Genomic DNA, 9,886 nt, shown 5'->3' on the forward strand with positions numbered 1-9,886 from the left:
ATGGATAAAGACCCCCGACACTACCGTGTGTTGGAACCCCCCCCCCTGGAGAGGTCGCAAGGTGAGGAGACGCTCTGCAAGACGAGGTCTCTCCACATCTCTCCCCCGTGGACCGGAGAGAGCCGGCCCACAAAGAGTCCACCTGCTTTCATCTGTGGTCCAAGGATCGCCGGCGCATTGAACGGCACTACAGTGTGTTCTCCTGGGATACCCTTGGCCGGACGAGGCAGCTGGATTCTACCCCCCCCCCCTCCTACTCCTGTCGGCTTACAAGCGACCGGATTAACCCCCTCTAGTGTATCCAGCCTATAATCATTAAAGTATCATTGCTGTTATTCCTTAACTATTCCAGGTCGTATATTTACCACCTGCGCCTTCAGAGATTGGACATTATCTATTGATATACCGACGAATACTCCTTGCCATAAAAGTGCATACTATTTCAATTCATAAATGTAATTAAGTGATTAAGTGTTTATTCTACACACCATCGCTGTGTAGGAAAATAAAGACCTATTTCTAATTCGTACATTTGTGTTGGATCCGTTTCATCTACGTGAGAGTGTTCATGATAATATATTTATGCCGTGTACTGGGTGGCCGAATATTAAGTACAAAGGTAGTGGTAGTAAGTATCATATCTAGTAATACAGTCAGGGAATTGTACCCCTCAGTTACAATTGGTCCTTCGAGCCGGAGGGTAATTAGTGTAATATTAATATAGTGTTATTAATATTGAAATGGCCTATGATGAACACTCCACGAAACAATCCTCCTAACCAACGCCCGCAGCGCGAACGACGGCTCCCTCAGTACTTAGAGGCTTACGCTGTCAGTCAACAACCTAGTCTTCTACTAACAGTAAACGCGGTAAAACTAGAAAGTAAAAGTATGTCTAACCCCAACGCCCAGACTACCCCGACCATAGAGGCCCCTACGGGCTCTAATGTAACTGACCAAGTTCACGGTGGGGACCAGTGGGAACCAGACATGACTTCACACCCCGCCAGTACTGAAGAAGTAGTCCCCGATGAGTCCCGGGAGGAATACAACGCTACCGAGAGAGAACTCGGCACGGAAGAAGACGGGGAGAGCACCGTGGAGATAGAGCTCCAAGGCTCCGCAAGGAGTACCCCGAGGGAAGGCTCCCCTATACAACCGCCTTCTCCCAGCGAGGCAGAGAGGACCCTACAGCAGGCCTTCCTCATCAGCCTGAACGCCGCTGCTGAACGCGACCGACTGCAGATCCAGCAGCGGAGCGAAGAAGAGCAGATACGTCTAGAAATAAGACGCATTCAGATGGAAGAGAATGTGGCCCGAGAACGAGCCGGTGCTCAACGGGACGCAGAGCGCGACAGACAGCAAGCGCAACTAATAGAACAGCTGATCAGACGGACAACACCCTCTCCCTCCGCCAGAGGCTCCAGGAACTCGTCTAGACACACCTCCAGGGCGGCATCCCCTAGCCGAGTAAACAACCCTGAACTTGACCAACAGACGAGGTCTATACCCCCCACAGACCACCTCCCCCCACCGGTCCAAGCGAGACCTAGCAACCGGGAAGGAGCAGCATATCCTGTGGAGAGGCTAAACCAGAGACTACAAGCACTGGATGACCTAACTGAAGACGAAGAGGAAGAGGAGGAGAACCACGCCCGAAGACAGCACAGTACTCTACCGGACCAGGAGGTCCGGTACAGCCCAGGCTATACTCTCGCGGAGCTGCGCTACAGACCCCCGACTCTATACACGGGTGAGCACGACGCACGACCCGCACCGAGGAACAGCACCTGGACAAGCGGGCCATGGTACACTGCCGGTACCAGCCCATACCAAGGAGCGGGAGGAGACTCGCCTAGGAGGCCTCTCCCCCAACGCTCGCCGATGTATCCACAGTCAGCGTCATACATTGGCACGCCTATGGTACCCGACTTCACCCAAGAGAACCGGGCCCAGTATACAGAACTCCGCATGTGTCTGGAGACCATGTTGGTGGATGTATTGGATGAACGCCACAAATACGCCATCCTACTGCAGCACTTAAAGGTGCCTCGCGCACATAATATAGCGCTCGCCTACGCGACTTCCACCACCCCATACACAGCAGCGCTGGTAGCATTGGACCAGAGGTATGGGCGCATATGGGATTACGTGATCCAGGAGATCCGACACATCGACCGCTTACCCCCAGCAATAGACAATCGAGCACTGGACGACCTGTCCATCAGAGTGCAGTCCCTGGTAGGGATGTTGGGAGCGCAAAGAGAGAAGGGGAAGTATGAACTTTACGCCAACTCAAATGTGGAAAGGATCCTGGAGAAGCTGCCGCCCGCTCGTCAGGAGCGCTTTAGGCGGCAGAGGGACCACAGAGACCCGAATGGCCCCGAACCGAACCTCCTCGATCTAGCAGACTTCCTGGCAAGAGAAGTCAGCAGCCTACGGCTAGATACATTCGGACGGAGCACCCCTGGCTCCAGAGAAGGAACCAGACGACTAAATGATGGAAGAAGATCGGTGACTGTGATGCACCAATCGGAGTCAGTACCGAGCAGCAGGAGCCACAGTACCCCCTCCAGAACGGAGAAGTGGAAGATAGTGTGCCCCTACTGTGAGAAAGAACACTGGCTAGCGCAATGTGACTCCTTCCCCAAGCTGAACGCGGAGGAAGCAGGTCAATGGATAAAGTCCAACAAGCGCTGTTTTCGCTGTGCGCGCTCCCACATGGCAGCCGAATGCCGCTTAAAGAAAAGGTGCACCAAGTGCGATGGAGCCCATCTGGACATACTTCACGACAGTAACAGACGGCGCCCTTCACCTGCACCATCCAGCCGCAAAGCGAGCGTCATGTACATCGATCCCGCCAGCAGCAGTGGAGCCCGAGTACTCCTAAAAGTAGTGCGTGTGACACTAAGCTACCAGAATAAAGTCCTGGACACTTACGCCGTCCTCGATGACGGGTCAGAGAAGACCCTGCTGCTCGCCTCCGCTGCGGCCCAGCTAGGGCTGCGGGGAAGTGAAACCCAAATGACAATTCGGACAATAAGACGAGATTTGAAGACGATAAAGGGCGAGAATGTCTCATTCTCTATCGCAGCAAGCGGCCAGCCTGAGCGACGGTACCAGATTGCAGACGCTTTCACCAGCCAAGAAATAGGACTGTCGCGGTACACATACCCCGTCGCCAAGCTGATGGAGAAATATGCACATCTGCGCAAGTTACCGATCCCGCTCATAGACAATGCTATGCCGACCCTGTTGATAGGCTCCGACCATGCAGACCTCATTGTCCCGATAGACCGGGTTCATACCGGACCCCGAGGCTGTCCTGCAGCAGTCGAGACCCGTTTGGGATGGACTCTCCAAGGCCCGCTCGCCAAATCTCTCAACCGAAGTACAGCCACTAGATGTCTCCACTCCCGAGTCACAGAGGGAGAAACCGCACTCCTGCAACACGTAGAGCGGCTATGGAGCTTGGAACAAATGCCCTTTAAGAATGGAAAGAAAGACATTCGCTCTAAAGATGACATTTACGCCATTCACCTCCTCGAGACAGGGACCAAGAGAGTCCCGGTCAACGGCGTGTTGAGATACGCCACGCCACTCCTGCGGCGAGAAGGAATGCCTACTTTCCACGCCAAGACAGACGCCATAGAACGGTACCTGCTGAACACGGAGCGGCGCTTAGCCAAGAACCCCGCCCAAGAGAGTGTATACCGCGCTGAGATTGAGAAGCTCATCACAGCGGGACACGTCACAAAGATGGACATTAAAGAGGCTGACCAGACCACTGAATCGTGGTACGTGCCCCACCACAAGGTCCATCACAACGGTAAAGACCGCATAGTATTTAACTGCAGCTACCAGATCGGATCCCAAAATCTGAATAAAGAGTTACTGCCCGGTCCCACACTCGGCCCCTCCCTACTCGGCGTTCTACTCCGCTTCCGCCAGGAAAAGGTGGCCATCAGCGGGGACATTAAAGGAATGTTCCTGCAGGTGAGATTAGTAGAGGCGGACAAGCCCCTGTTACGGTTCCTATGGAGAGAGAAGCCAGGAGATGAGCACCCAGCCATCTACCAATGGGAAGTCCTCCCCTTCGGAACGACGTGCAGCCCCTGCTGTGCGACATTTGCACTACAGAAACATGTAGCAGAGGACCCAGCAGCGGACGAAGAGGTCCGACGCAGCGTAAAGAACAGCTTCTACGTAGACAACTGTCTACAAAGCCTTTCAACCCAGGAAGAAGCCGAGGCTCTCCTGATTAAACTCCGCGCCTCATTGATCAAAGGCGGCTTTGATCTCAGGCAGTGGGCCAGCAGCGATCCGCAAGTACTGCGCAGCCTCTCCTCCGAGGACAAGGCAGCCAGCAGCGAGACCTGGATGGCTACAATCCCGGGAGAAGCCCAGGAGATGACCCTGGGATTGGTGTGGCGATTCAAAACAGATTCGCTTCACTACAGACACAAGCCCCTGACTACGGAGCAGGGAAGGCCGGCGGCGGCGCCGACCACCAGACGGAGTGTGTACACAACACTCGCCCGACAATATGACCCGCTAGGATGTATTCTACCGTACACCACCAGGGCAAAAATGATTGTACGAGCATTGTGGGACAAGGACCAGGGCTGGGACGACCCCATTCCCGCACACCTTGCATCCACCTGGAGAGAGTGGGAGATGGAGCTCCACTCACTCCCAGGCGTTAATATGCGCCGAAGCTACTTCCCACCCACGGTGAGGCCAGAGACATGTAAAATGGACTTGCACGTCTTCAGTGACGCCTCAGAGGTCGCATACGGATCAGTAGCCTACTTGCGGGCCCAAGACCAAGGGGGAGAGATCTACACAGCATTTGTCCTCGCCCGCTCGAGAGTAGCCCCACGCAAGCAACAATCTATCCCACGTCTAGAGCTCTGCGCAGCCCTAGCCGGAGCGCACCTAGCCACGCTCATCCAACGTGAGCTCACCATACCGGTGTCTAGAACAATCCTGTGGTCAGATTCCACGACGGTACTCGCCTGGATCAAATCGGACTCATGCAAGTACAAAGTCTTCGTGGGAGTCAGAGTCACCGAGATTCAAGACTTAACCGAAGAGTTAACCGGAGAAACAGAGTGGCGCTACGTTGATACAAAACAGAACCCAGCTGACGTCATCACCCGGGGGATGCCCCTGGATGACCTCACCCGTCGCAATGTCTACAGTGACGGCCCCGCATTCCTAAGACTCCCGGAAGGACAGTGGCCCATGCCTATCCCGAGGGAAGCCAGTCCAGAGGAGGTGGAAATTAAGAAGTCTGTGTTCTGTGGATTGAGCACCGTAGCCTCCACCGACCCTAACATAAACGATTGCACGTCCATAGAGAGTGCACAACAAAGAACATTCCTGCGGTACCACCCGGAGTGCAAGTCCCCCGCTGATATGTCAGCGGCTAACTACGAGGAAGCAGAATTGCTTCTACTGCAGCGAGCCCAGAGAGACTCGTTCCCCGATGAATTGGCCTGTCTACAGGGAGGAAAGCCCGTCCCATCCGACAGCAGATTAATTCATCTGGCCCCCGAGAGCGACGCTCACACCCTCATCAGAGTGGGTGGTCGCCTACGCAGAGCCCCCAATCTACCGGATGACATTAAATACCCGATCGTATTGAACAGCCGACACAAGGTCACAGAGCTGATTATAAAGAAATACGATGAGGATGTACATCACGCAGGAGCAGAAAGAGTCTTCGCGGAAATCAGACGTCGTTACTGGATCCTACAAGGAAGAGAGGCGGTACGACGCTGCCAACGAACATGTCTAGACTGCCGCAAGTGGCGCGCGCAGCCCAGCATACCAAGGATGGCTGACCTTCCTCCATGTCGCCTCCGAATCGGTGACAAGCCATTCCACTCAACGGGTATGGACTGCTTTGGCCCGCTGCACATAAAGAAAGGAAGAGGAACCGAGAAGCGGTGGGGTATTGTATTCAAATGCATGACCACCAGAGCGATACACATCGAGCTTCTCCCGACCATGAGCACAGACTCATTCCTTATGGCCTTCCGTAGATTCATATCACGGAAAGGAAGACCGTCTACCCTATTGTCCGATCATGGGACAAACTTTAAAGGCGGCGAAAGAGAGCTGAGAGAGAGCTTCCAAGCTATGGGCCCAGAACTTAAGACCCACCTCGCTCCAGCACAGGTTGATTTCCAATTCAACCCCCCAAACGCACCCCACTTCGGTGGCACTTGGGAACGAGAAGTGCGCTCCATAAAGACAGCCCTGTACGCAGTACTTGGGGCCCAGACTGTGGCGGAAGAAGTCCTAATGACAGTCCTCACGGAGATTGAGGGAGTACTTAACTCGAAGCCCCTCGGATATGTCTCCAGTGATGTGGCGGATATCGACCCAGTTACCCCCAACACACTCCTGATGGGGCGGCTGGATCCCACATTACCCCAGACAATGTACCGGCCTGAAGAAGCGAACGGCCGACGAATGTGGAGGTACAGCCAAGTATTAGCCGACAAGTTTTGGAACAGTTTCCTACTGCACTACCTACCGTCTCTACAGACCCGCCAGAAGTGGGTAAAGGAGAGAGACAATTTGACAGAAGGAACAGTCGTCATGATTATTGATCAATCACTGCCCAGAGCTATGTGGCCGGCCGGCCGCGTAAGCAAAGTGATCACCGGTGCCGACGGCAAGGTCCGAGCAGCTGAAGTGCTCGTCCAGGGTCGCACTTACACCCGTCCCGTGGCAAGGCTCATAGAACTGCCTCGACTCCCAGACACAATCGATGATGACCATGACCCTACAACCCTATGACTTTGTGAAGTTGACTGACCCCTACAGAAAACCCTTATGTGTAAATAGACAACGCGATTAATCTGTCTCCGTTTAACTGATTAGGTCCGGGACCTATTCAGGGGGTGGCTGTTGTGAAGGGCCAGATTAAACCGAATATATATATTTATTTATATATATATATTTAATTGTATTTGTATATTCTCTAATATTCCCTGATATCCCTTGTATATTCCTTGTACAATATGCATTGAATATCCATTCTAGCCTACTGAACATCCCATAATAGTCTCCATTCTACTATTGGTCGAGACCTTGGTGCCAGGCTGCCATACCCCTCAGACCCAGTTCAAACGTACCGCTCAACATGTACGAACAAGTCCTAGTTCCGCGTAGGAATTTGGCTACCGCACCACTAATGGGACTATTTGTTCATAGTGCGTATATATACTGCGATACTAAAGTAGGACTTTCTTTTCAGTCCAGTTTCTTACCCTCCAATAGAGTCACAGACGTAAAGCCTCCCCGCGATGCCACGTGTGGGAGTAAGGCCAAGTTCGCCTACCATCGGTATTGAGACATCGTGTATATTAATATTTGAATAGTCATATTTGGCACTATATCGTCGAGTTGGACGTAGTCTATTAAGCTAATAATAGTCTGTTAATATATAGTGCTTCGTGCGGTGAGAATACTACCGTAGTCAGTACCCCATCGTTTCGGGCAGAGAACTGGCTGCTTACCCAGGGTGGTTGACCCTATGTGAAGCTGCACCCGAGGAGCCCCAGAGCCGACGAGCGAGTGGACCTGTATACCGGATTATTCTACCGACGACAGCCCGCCTTCCCAGGCACGGATTATGCTTTGGATACTTTGATTATTCTATGGATAAAGACCCCCGACACTACCGTGTGTTGGAACCCCCCCCCCCTGGAGAGGTCGCAAGGTGAGGAGACGCTCTGCAAGACGAGGTCTCTCCACATCTCTCCCCCGTGGACCGGAGAGAGCCGGCCCACAAAGAGTCCACCTGCTTTCATCTGTGGTCCAAGGATCGCCGGCGCATTGAACGGCACTACAGTGTGTTCTCCTGGGATACCCTTGGCCGGACGAGGCAGCTGGATTCTACCCCCCCCCCCCTCCTACTCCTGTCGGCTTACAAGCGACCAGATTAACCCCCTCTAGTGTATCCAGCCTATAATCATTAAAGTATCATTGCTGTTATTCCTTAACTATTCCAGGTCGTATATTTACCACCTGCGCCTTCAGAGATTGGACATTATCTATTGATATACCGACGAATACTCCTTGCCATAAAAGTGCATACTATTTCAATTCATAAATGTAATTAAGTGATTAAGTGTTTATTCTACACACCATCGCTGTGTAGGAAAATAAAGACCTATTTCTAATTCGTACATTTGTGTTGGATCCGTTTCATCTACGTGAGAGTGTTCATGATAATATATTTATGCCGTGTACTGGGTGGCCGAATATTAAGTACAAAGGTAGTGGTAGTAAGTATCATATCTAGTAATACAGTCAGGGAATTGTACCCCTCAGTTACAATGCCAATAAACCGCGAAGGGCACCTTGTTGTATTGTGCATGGAGCAGGAAGACGCCACAGGCTAACAGAGGGTGGGATTTCCTCTCCTCTGGCCTCGGCTCCTGCTCGCATTGTCTGTTTTTACATGCTGGCCAAGTCTGGGCAGACAAGGACAATGACAAAATGGACCTGTCATGAAACACACACAACCATTGCCACACACACACATGCATGCACGCACACACACACATGTGCACGCATGAACGCACACGCACACGCATTTTCTTTTTATTATGCACACACGCACACACATTTAGACCTCATTAAAAAAACTTTCTGGAAATAACTAGTGATTCCACAATGTTTGTATGTAATACCACTAGGATTGGAAACGTTCTGGTAAATTTCCATAGGAAGTTAAGCTCTGGATTTGGGAAACTTTTCCCAATTTCACTCAAAAAAATCTTTGATTATAATAGTGAACTTATTTTGGGGGGGAAATACACATAAACAGGCAATACTAGATTTTGAGTTATGTTTTTGTTAAAATATCCCCATTGAATGGAAACTCAGTTGAATTGCAACTTTGCACTGTGCATCCAGTGGGCACTGCACTGCACTCCTCCACCACATGTACAGGTAACTCCAGAGACTGTGGTCGTTTTGAAATGGGAAATCCATAACACTGAAGATGGACGAAACGTCAAAACTATGTTCTACAAAATAAAGATATTCATAGAATGGAATTAAATGTGATGTGATTGTACAGTATGTTTAGTAAAGTTATAATTTGTGTTTCAAAGATGTTTAAAATGAATAACAATATCTGCCAAACGGCTGGGAAGCGTGAGTGAGTGAGTGGTTGCCATGGTAACTGAGGACTCTGTGGCAGAGCCACTGCATGGGGCATGCTTGGAAGCTGCCCTAAGTGAAATTAAAAAGGCATTTAAATCAGAAAATCACCAGTGACTTCAAATATGAAAGAAAAACGATGATATGCATGACTGATTATTCTCTATTCAACGTGGCAGAGTGAACTCTTCTGACAGACTTTGCAGCATCCCATCTAATGGGAATTCAGCAGAATTACAACCCTCTGCATACACAGTGCGTTCTCCCCTCACATGTGTAGAGCACTCAGATACATAATATATATAATACAATGTAACAAGTCTGAAACTCATTTGATTAAACTTATCAAATTCTGAGATCAGGAGGGATGGAGCTGGTTGAGAAGGAGGAGTTGACAATGGCAGTCATGAGGGGGCAGAGGGCAGGGAGGCAGACTGGACCAGTGAAGTCTGTTAAGAGTATTGTAACCAAAAGAGTATTATGGTCATTATATTAACAGTATAGTCGTTTGCTGGATAAACTGTGATGACGACATTTCTAAATTACCCAAGCATTTTTCTTTGCATTATGTTCTGTAAAAAATGTATATACATTTTTTTAATAAATTCTAAATAAATTCATATCGGCACAATATCGGATTTAATCAGGCGGTATTGGTAAATGCTAGTGCTTTTATCCAAAACGCTTTACAATTTGT

The sequence above is a fragment of the Notolepis coatsorum genome, assembly GCF_963971535.1.
Source record: "Notolepis coatsorum genome assembly, chromosome: 3".
Lineage (NCBI taxonomy): Eukaryota > Metazoa > Chordata > Actinopteri > Aulopiformes > Paralepididae > Notolepis > Notolepis coatsorum.